The following is an 8,374-nucleotide window of genomic DNA, read 5'->3' on the forward strand; positions in this document are numbered from 1 at the left end:
CTTAATCTTAATCATAAACATTTTTAGAAAATGAAACAGCACAGGGTCAACTCCAGGCAGTTGCTCAATTACATCTTAGATGGGATTTCAGAAGCCATTAAAGACACGGCTCTTTTGTGAACACCTCAACATGATGGTTTGGATTTCCCTCATGCAGATCTTTCATGCTTGTGTCAGATGCTGTTTTAAACTAACATATAAAAACAAACAACAAACTGTGTAGACACAAAGATTCCTCAGTCAAGTCGCTGAAAAGACTGAACATAGGACTCAGCTATACAGCTGCAAATATTGCATTTTAAGTGCATTATAGAAATGTAACATCAGATGGAGATGGTGAGCTTAGGGCAAATTCAATATTTTTAAAAAAACAACAACACCCCAAAACATTTTCACCATGTTTTTTGTATGTGTGTGAACCACAAGCTGGAAAAGTAGAAATATTGTGTGGGGGTGCTGTCAGCTGCTCCCAGTTGGTTGCCCAGAAAAGTATAAAGACTTGCAGCTCTGCCTGCACCTCTTTCCCATCATTTCCTTTTTTTTAATTTAATTTTTATTAGTTTCAATTCATTATACAACACCAAACATTAAAACAATAAAAAAGACAAAACACAAAAAACAAAGAAAAGAAAAACATTGCATAACATAAAACACCAACAAATTAAACTTACAGTAACTAAATAACTAAATCACACAACAATAATTGACTTCCCTTCAACTCGGTTTCGGAATATGTTACAAAAGATTTTCTATCTGCAGTTTTGTTTCCTTTTTTTATATATATATTAATATTTTATTGAGTTTTACAACAGACATATAACAACAATAAATTAACAGCATCACAATAAAGGAACAAAAGAAAAAACACTACAACACACAAACACAAAATTACAAAAAGAGAAATAAACATTGAAAACAGTTTTTGTCTCCTTGTATTCTTTGCATTATCTTGTTTCTCTGACTTCCCCAGACCTCCCTTTCCTGTATTCCAAATCAAATATTCTATCTGCAAATTCTTTCCCTCTGTCATATTTTGATTTTCTAATAATCTTATAGTCTAATAGATAGTTGCATTTCCTTAAATCTGATAAAAGTATTGGATCTTTCTCTATTCGCTTTTCAACTAATAACCATTCACCATCAATCCGATGTCATCAAACATTCATTATCTTATAATGTTTCTGTAAATAGTCTTTAAATTTCCTCCAGTCTTCCTTCACTGTCTCTTCTCCCTGGTCTCTGATTCTGCCAGTCATTTCTGCCAATTCCATGTAGTCGGTGACTTTCATCTGCCATTCTTCCAGCGTGGGTAACTGTTGTGTCTTCCAATGCTGTGCGATGAGTATTCTTGCTGCTGCTGTAGGAATGTCCTATCCTTCTTGTGCACCTGTTGGCTAACCATACCCAAGAGAAAGGCTTCTGGTTTCCGCAGTTTTGTTTTCTTAAAAATCTTTACATCGCAGGCGTTACATCGAGCCTACTGTGATTTTTAGATTTTTTACATCTGTTTCAATATATGTCATAAATTTATTCCATTCATTATTAAACTTTGTACCTTTTTGGTTTCTTATTTTCTGTGTCATTTTTGCCAATTCTATATAATCAAATAATTTAGATTGCCACTCCTTTATAGTTGGGATTTTTGATGTCTTCCAGTTTTGTGCTATTAGTGTTCTAGCAGCCACTGTTGCATATTGGAAAAGTGTTTGGTCTTCCTTTTTAATTTCTTCTCCAATTATCCCCAGAAGGAAGGCCTCAGGTTTTTTTGTGAAGGTATATTTAAATATATTTTTTTAGTTCATTGTAGTTTCCCAAAACTTTCTAATTACCTCACAAGACCACCACATGTGGTAAAAATTGCCTTCCTTCATCTTACATTTCCATCATGATTTGTCTCCTGTTTTGTACATTTTTTTCTAATTTTACAGGCGTGATGTAGCACCTGCACATCATTTTATCCATGTTCTCTCTAAGTGTTGTACATGCCAAGAATTTCATACCTTTATTCCAAAGTTTCTTCCACTTATCAAACTCTATGTTGTATCGCCCATTTCACCATTACTTATTTTATTTCTTCATCTTTGGTGTCCCATTCAAGCAACTGGCTGTACATTTTTGATAGGAGTTTTGATTTATTTTCTAATATTTCTACCTGGAATCTGGCTCTTTCCCATTATTTCCAAACTTTTCCCCTCATCTGCCTCTGGGCTGTGACCTCCCACAAACACCTGTTGTAAATCTATACTGTCTTCCTCTTCCTCCTCCCTGGAAGGGTCAGGATGGGGAGGAGGTCTCCACCATTCCTTCTCTGCTCAGTCTCTGACAATTAGTTTTCTTTAACAGTGGAAGCAGGTTTTCAGATTATACACAGCTCTTCTCCAGGCTTTGATTATGAGAGCAAAAAATGAACATCCAATAGTCTAGATAGAAACCACTGGGTAGTCAGGCTGATGGTTACTTGGCTGCAGAAGTTTACTGGCCATTGCTGTTGGCATGGAGATAGTCTAGGCTGAATGCAAACAGGCCATTCTGATGTCATGTGTGATGTCACAAAGAGGATCTGCTTGAAGTCTTGGTAAAGCCAGAAACAGTTAACAGTCAGACTGCATCTCAGCCCTGTCAAGATGGATCTCCATAACAGGTGATGAATATTTTTATTTGGGGGATGTATTAACTTTTACTATTAGGGGAAAGTTTTAGATCGGTCTGCCAGTTTGTAACCCATCAAGCTGAGGCCAATAGATATACATTCACAACCCTGTACCCATCAAATAATCAACTTTATGTGTGACTTTGGGACTGATTCATACAACCACATTTCCTTTCTCAACTCTATAGCAGCTTTTTCTCTGTATTTGAAAAAAATAACCAAGAAGGAGAAGATAAGGAACCAGGAATAAGATCAGGATGAGTATGGTGAGGACCTAAGCTTTAGAAGTGAGGAGGCTAGGAAGATGGCTTTTTTTGTCTTACATAGGAATGATAGTGCTCCATATTATTGAATTCTTGTTTGACAAAGAAAAAGCCACAAAGAAGAAGTCTTCAAGCTCTTTGCTCTCCTACTTTTAAGGCTCGCCAGATTCTGGGACATGGAGGGTCTGGAATGCTTTCTAGTGACGTGTCAGCCAGCTGCTGCTCTGCCTCTGCCTGCTCCTCTCCCATCATTTCCCATCTTTCCCCCTCCTTTGTCTCTGAGCTGTGACTTCCCCCAAACCCCTGTTGTAAATCCATACTGTCTTCCCCTTCCTCCTCCCTGGAAGGGTCAGGATGGGGAGGCGGTCTCCACCACTCCTCTTTCTCTGGTCTGCCCCCGACATATTATAAGGCAGACAAGTGTCAAAGAGAACCAAATCTTTACAAGGAAAATCATACTAAGCACATTATCTAAGCAATTCCAGTGGTAAGAAGAGTTCAGGAAGTTGTTTGTGAGCACCGAGGCTTAGAAAAGCATTGAAATACCTTGATAAACGCAGATAGTAAGCAAGGATGCAATTTCGACTTTCAATTTGGACTTTGATCTTTTGCCTTGTCTGGAATGATGTGTTGCGACTAAAATGGTTTCCACTTAGATTAAAGTCATGTTTACACACAGAAGAAGCTTTTGCTGTGAGACATGGATTTTGTAACTAATTCATGCTCATTTGGAGCAATTGTAGAAACCAGAGATATGGCAAAACAGTATAGAACTGACCTTTGCTGACCTTTCCCTAAGCACATGTCTACAGCTATTACACAATTGACCATACATAACTCCATGCCCTAAAACATTTCACTTACTGAAATTCTGTCAATCAAGCCAATATTAAAAAAAAAACAACCCACACACAGGGAAAGTTTTTTCCCGTTTTCCATTTGCAAAGTCCAATACCACAGTTAAGTACAGGCCTTCAGACTGGAACAGCACCAAAACTACTTACCCCCACAGTGAGACAGCTTTCAATCAAAACTGCAAATTGAGAAGGAAGGTAGGCATGGGACTGTTGAGAACTATGTTTGTGAATTCATTTTGCACATGTGGTTTTCATTGCACGGAGGAAACCAGTGTGCACTGCCAAGCCCTGTCCCATCTGGGGGCTTTTTTCCAGCCTTCCACATGGTCAAATGTCTGTTTCATAGGCATGGGAGCATAAGCTGGCAGTCTGAATCATTGTTTACCACTTCTGTTCCTTACCTCTTGTTTATTAAAAGGACAAAGGAAACTTTTTGAACATCACTCATGCATATTCTTGCCCTGCTTACTTTGGCTATGTGTTGTATACCCTCCAACATTCCTCAGTCATTCTTTTCTACATCACTGTCATTCTTTTCTACATCACTGTCCCCCCACGTGCCTTCCAAAAAAGCACACTACTGATAGAATACAAGAAAAGAATGGGCGGGCTGAGCTACCCCAGTGGGACTTACTTTAAGCAAACACACATGGTTCAAAATGAGCATGGTCCAATCTGTGGGCTCCACCAAGTTCAAAGACAAGTTTGCTCAAGCCTGAAATCTTATACACACTCTCTCTCATTCAAGTCAGTGAGCACACAAAGGGATCTGCGACCCCTTTAAACTGTTAAAAGTGGGAATTTAGATCCTATAGGCTTCCAAGGAATAAGACTCAAAATTTTGGTTCTGAGCTGAATTTCTGCCTGTCATACATCTACTCTGCTGGAGGGGTAGTACCAGTCTATATGCTCAAGGTTAGCTTTGCATATATCTATATACATGATGGTGAGATACATATTCACACACTGGACGGGGATTAACACAGGCAACACACCAATGGCTCTGGTACAATGCCTGCCTCCTAGCAACTGAACTCAGATGGACAACACTCTCACACACATGCTTCCGAGTCTGTTGCAGTGCCCTCGCATTCAAAGCCTTGCATTGCTTCTAGAGCCTAACACAAACATTTATTTGCAACCTCAAAAGGGGTTAATCCAAAAGCTTAACACACTTATTCACAACACTGGCCCGATGGTGTCTATGCCAGTCTTTTAAAAGACCACACAAAAGTTTAGTAAAGGGGTAGGGTACAAAAAAACCCAAAACACCAACAACCAGTCACACTACAGAAACTTGCAGCTTTCCAGCTTTAAAAGTTGTTGAGGGTCTTGTGTGGGGAAACTTGGCTGGAAAAGTGGGGGGGGGGGCAGCCACTGGCCACATCTCAAGTTATCCTCTCTCTCCTGGGCCTCTCTGGGGACCAGCCAACCACCTGCCTGCTGGGGTGACAGAGTATGGCCTAAAGCAGGACATGAGACAGAGAGAGGGCAGCTCAAGCAACGGAGGGGAACAAATGCCAAATGCTGAGCAACAACGTGCAGGGCTCAGTGGAGTGAGAGAGCAACCAACTAGAAAAGTCTCTGAGGTGTACTTGCCTGGAGGAAGATTCAGCATCTGAAGTCAGGTCCAGTCCTAGGGTCAGGGAATCTGATGATCATATGGTCAAAACAAAAGGAAGCAGCAAGGTATGGCCAGGAACTACAAGCATTCTTACTAGCATCTGACTGCTGCTGGAAACTATGCTTAAGAAGGCTGAAGCCAGCTGCATCTCATTAGTACCTTCTCCTCTGAGTCTTTGAAGGCTGATCAGATGCAGGTGGAGTCACTTTGTCTTCTCCCCCTTCAGGCTGCTGTTCAGCAGGTGAAGCTGGCCCATGATAGGAAACACCACATGCACCAGCATGTATCCCATTATGAAGTGAGAGAGAAAAGTCCGCACAAGGCCCCCTTTCTGCACCCAGGGAAGCCGTGCCAGGTAACTGCCCTCTCCTTGCAGCCCTGGTACTTCACCTCCCCTGACACCAACTAGCTGAGCAGGCACTCCGCTACCATCTTGTGCTATGCGTTTGGTGCTGGCCTCTTGCAGGACAGAGGAAAGAGGGGAGGCACTCGGGATGGGCAGGAGGAGCAGGAGTGGTGGCAGTGAGGCAAGATGGTGGTGGAACCTGCCATGCTGGTACCCCCTCAGCCTGGGCGTTAAATTCAGGGCTCTGACAAAGTTAGAAGTTATGACTTAAGGGTTTTTGTAATGGTCCTTTTTTTCCAGGTCCCATCATCCCTGACCACTGGCCACGCTGGCTGGGGTTGATGGGAATTGCAGTCCTGCGACAGATGAAGTACATCACACCGGTTACTCCTGCCATAGTTGATACTGAGCTAGATGACATGCATGGGGTGTTATGGGAGGGGTAGTACCTCTGGTGGGAAACACAACCTTCTTCTAGGGTTCTTTGGCCACCTTAGATACCCTCCTGCACTTAGCTCTCACCTGTCGCTCCCAGAAGCTGTCAGCATACGACAGTGGCCACACCCCTGGAGATGGCTTCAACCGGCCAGCTAAACCAGGTGAGGGTAGTTGATGGATCTCCAACCCTCAGTGAGTTAGGGACTTCCCTCTGCATGTGAAGACAGGCTCTGGCGAATTGAATGTAAGTGACTCATAGTGGACCCTACAGACAAGTGGACAGTTTCTGTACGTGCTGTAGAGGGAAGTGAGGAGCAGATGGGGATCACCAATCTGGGAAGGGAGCCCACTTAGGAGAAGAAAAACTCTGATGCTAAACCTCCATTGCCTTGAGGGATATCTTTAGGAGAAGAAAAGGCTAAGGAGTAAACCAGGCATAGGCAAACTCCGGCCCTTCAGATGTTTGGGACTACAATTCCCATCATCCCTGACCACTGGTCCTGTTGTCTCTCAAAACAGATGGATGCCAACAGATAGACCAGTGATCTGATCTAGTATGAGACAGCTTCATCTGTTCCCATATACTGTGAAAACAGGTGTTTTTTTTTATTGCATCACTATTAAACCTTTGCCTAAACAATTAATACAAACGAAATTAGGAGTAGCAGCAAGTATTTTGCAGTACTGTTTCATTCTGACTCAGCTGTTAAGTCATCTTTAATGAGTAGATAAATCAATAACCGCAATGAGCTTTGGAGGACACACTGCTAAGCAAGCTACATATCTGTGCATTGAACGATCGACATGCAGTCATAAATATGTTCAATAAGTGATCATAAATATCTTCAATATGGGGAGGGGAATCAGTGCATGCAGCTGTAATGCTTTCATGATGGAAAATCATTCTCAGGGTACCTATTTGCAATCTTAAAATCCCTTAGATAAAGGCTCAGCGTTAAGCAAGTTATCTGTAGCTCCAAGGGTACTTCGGCATATGCATAATTATTGCCAGCATGAATAACATTCAAAACACTCTTTGGGGAGGCACGCTTTTGGCATTTTAGGGTTAAGCAAGTGCCTTCTTCTCTCCACAGACTGCAGTAATAAGAGTTTGAGGCTAAGAGCTCCAACAAAGCAGTCTGTAGGCCTGCTGAGAAGGGAGCATCCTCGTGCCTTTTTACGACAAGCACATCATCCAGTTGCTATATTATTGATAGATTAAACAGGCACAGGGAGCAGGGTGGGGGTGAGGGAATAAGCTAACCCAAAAGCCAACCCAGGGAAGCCACAATTAGTTTTTTTCTGAGTCTGTATGCTCAAGATTAGCATATTTCTTCATGGGAGAGATAGAACTATCAGACGCATTTAATCACTTTCGAGAATGTATGTCTGTAGCTATCTGGCTATTATTCTTAGGAGGAAAGCAATGCAAAGGAACACAGGAAGAGACAAGTGTTCTAAAGAGGGTGCCTCAAGGCAGGTCAGAGTTACATGTTGCGTGAGACAAGAGATAGACATTGTTTTCAATAGCCCTGTGCCAGATTTAGGACGGTGTGGTTGGTTGCCTTGTGCAGGGTGCCAAGCCAAGGGGGTGCAAAATTGAGAAGATCCATAAGTGAGAAGATCCATTTGGTGGCACCATATTTTGGACTCGCTCAGGGCACCATATCACCAAAGATTACCAAAGTTTGCCTCTGAAGTGTTGGGCTCAACACTACCCCCATGACATATCTACAACCCCTCCTCCCATGTTGTGAAGCCATCAAATGAGTTATCCCACACAAAGAAAAATTCACGGCCGGATGACATCATGGCATGATTAACTGATCCTAAACACTAAGGGAACAACATTTTCAATAGACTAGGGTCACAAGTGACTGTAGTGTTATTTTTCCAGAATTTCTCCAGCATTAGTAAGTGACTTCTTTCATTAATCATCAGTTCAATTCAAAGTGTAGATTGAGTCACTACATATTCCTGGCAAAAAGTCTACTTATCATCAGCACCTTAATACTGCTGTGAGGAGGTTGCAAAGAAAGGGAAGCACAGAATGGAGAATCAAAGTTTCTGTTGTTACAAGGCAACAATAGAGTCAACTGAATACACCAAATGCAGCCACATTTCCCCACTGCCAATAACAGAATGTATCTGAGAGTCATAGCATTTGGCAGGAGTGGAAACTTTTCTGAAGAAGAA

At 41.9% G+C, this 8,374-nt stretch overlaps 1 protein-coding gene across 1 annotated transcript in view; it reads left to right on the forward strand.

Annotated features, from left to right (window-relative positions):
- Nucleotides 1-2,527: 2,527 nt before the first annotated feature.
- The window catches only part of CDH10 (cadherin 10), a 376,032-nt gene continuing 370,185 nt past the window's right edge, over nt 2,528-8,374 (forward strand). The window contains exon 1 of the mRNA XM_083449435.1: nt 2,528-2,641. The gene's annotated coding sequence lies outside the window, so the exon portion shown is untranslated. The remainder of the gene's footprint in view (nt 2,642-8,374) is intronic.

The sequence above is a fragment of the Podarcis tiliguerta genome (genome assembly GCF_965153285.1).
Source record: "Podarcis tiliguerta genome assembly, chromosome: 7".
NCBI lineage: Eukaryota > Metazoa > Chordata > Lepidosauria > Squamata > Lacertidae > Podarcis > Podarcis tiliguerta.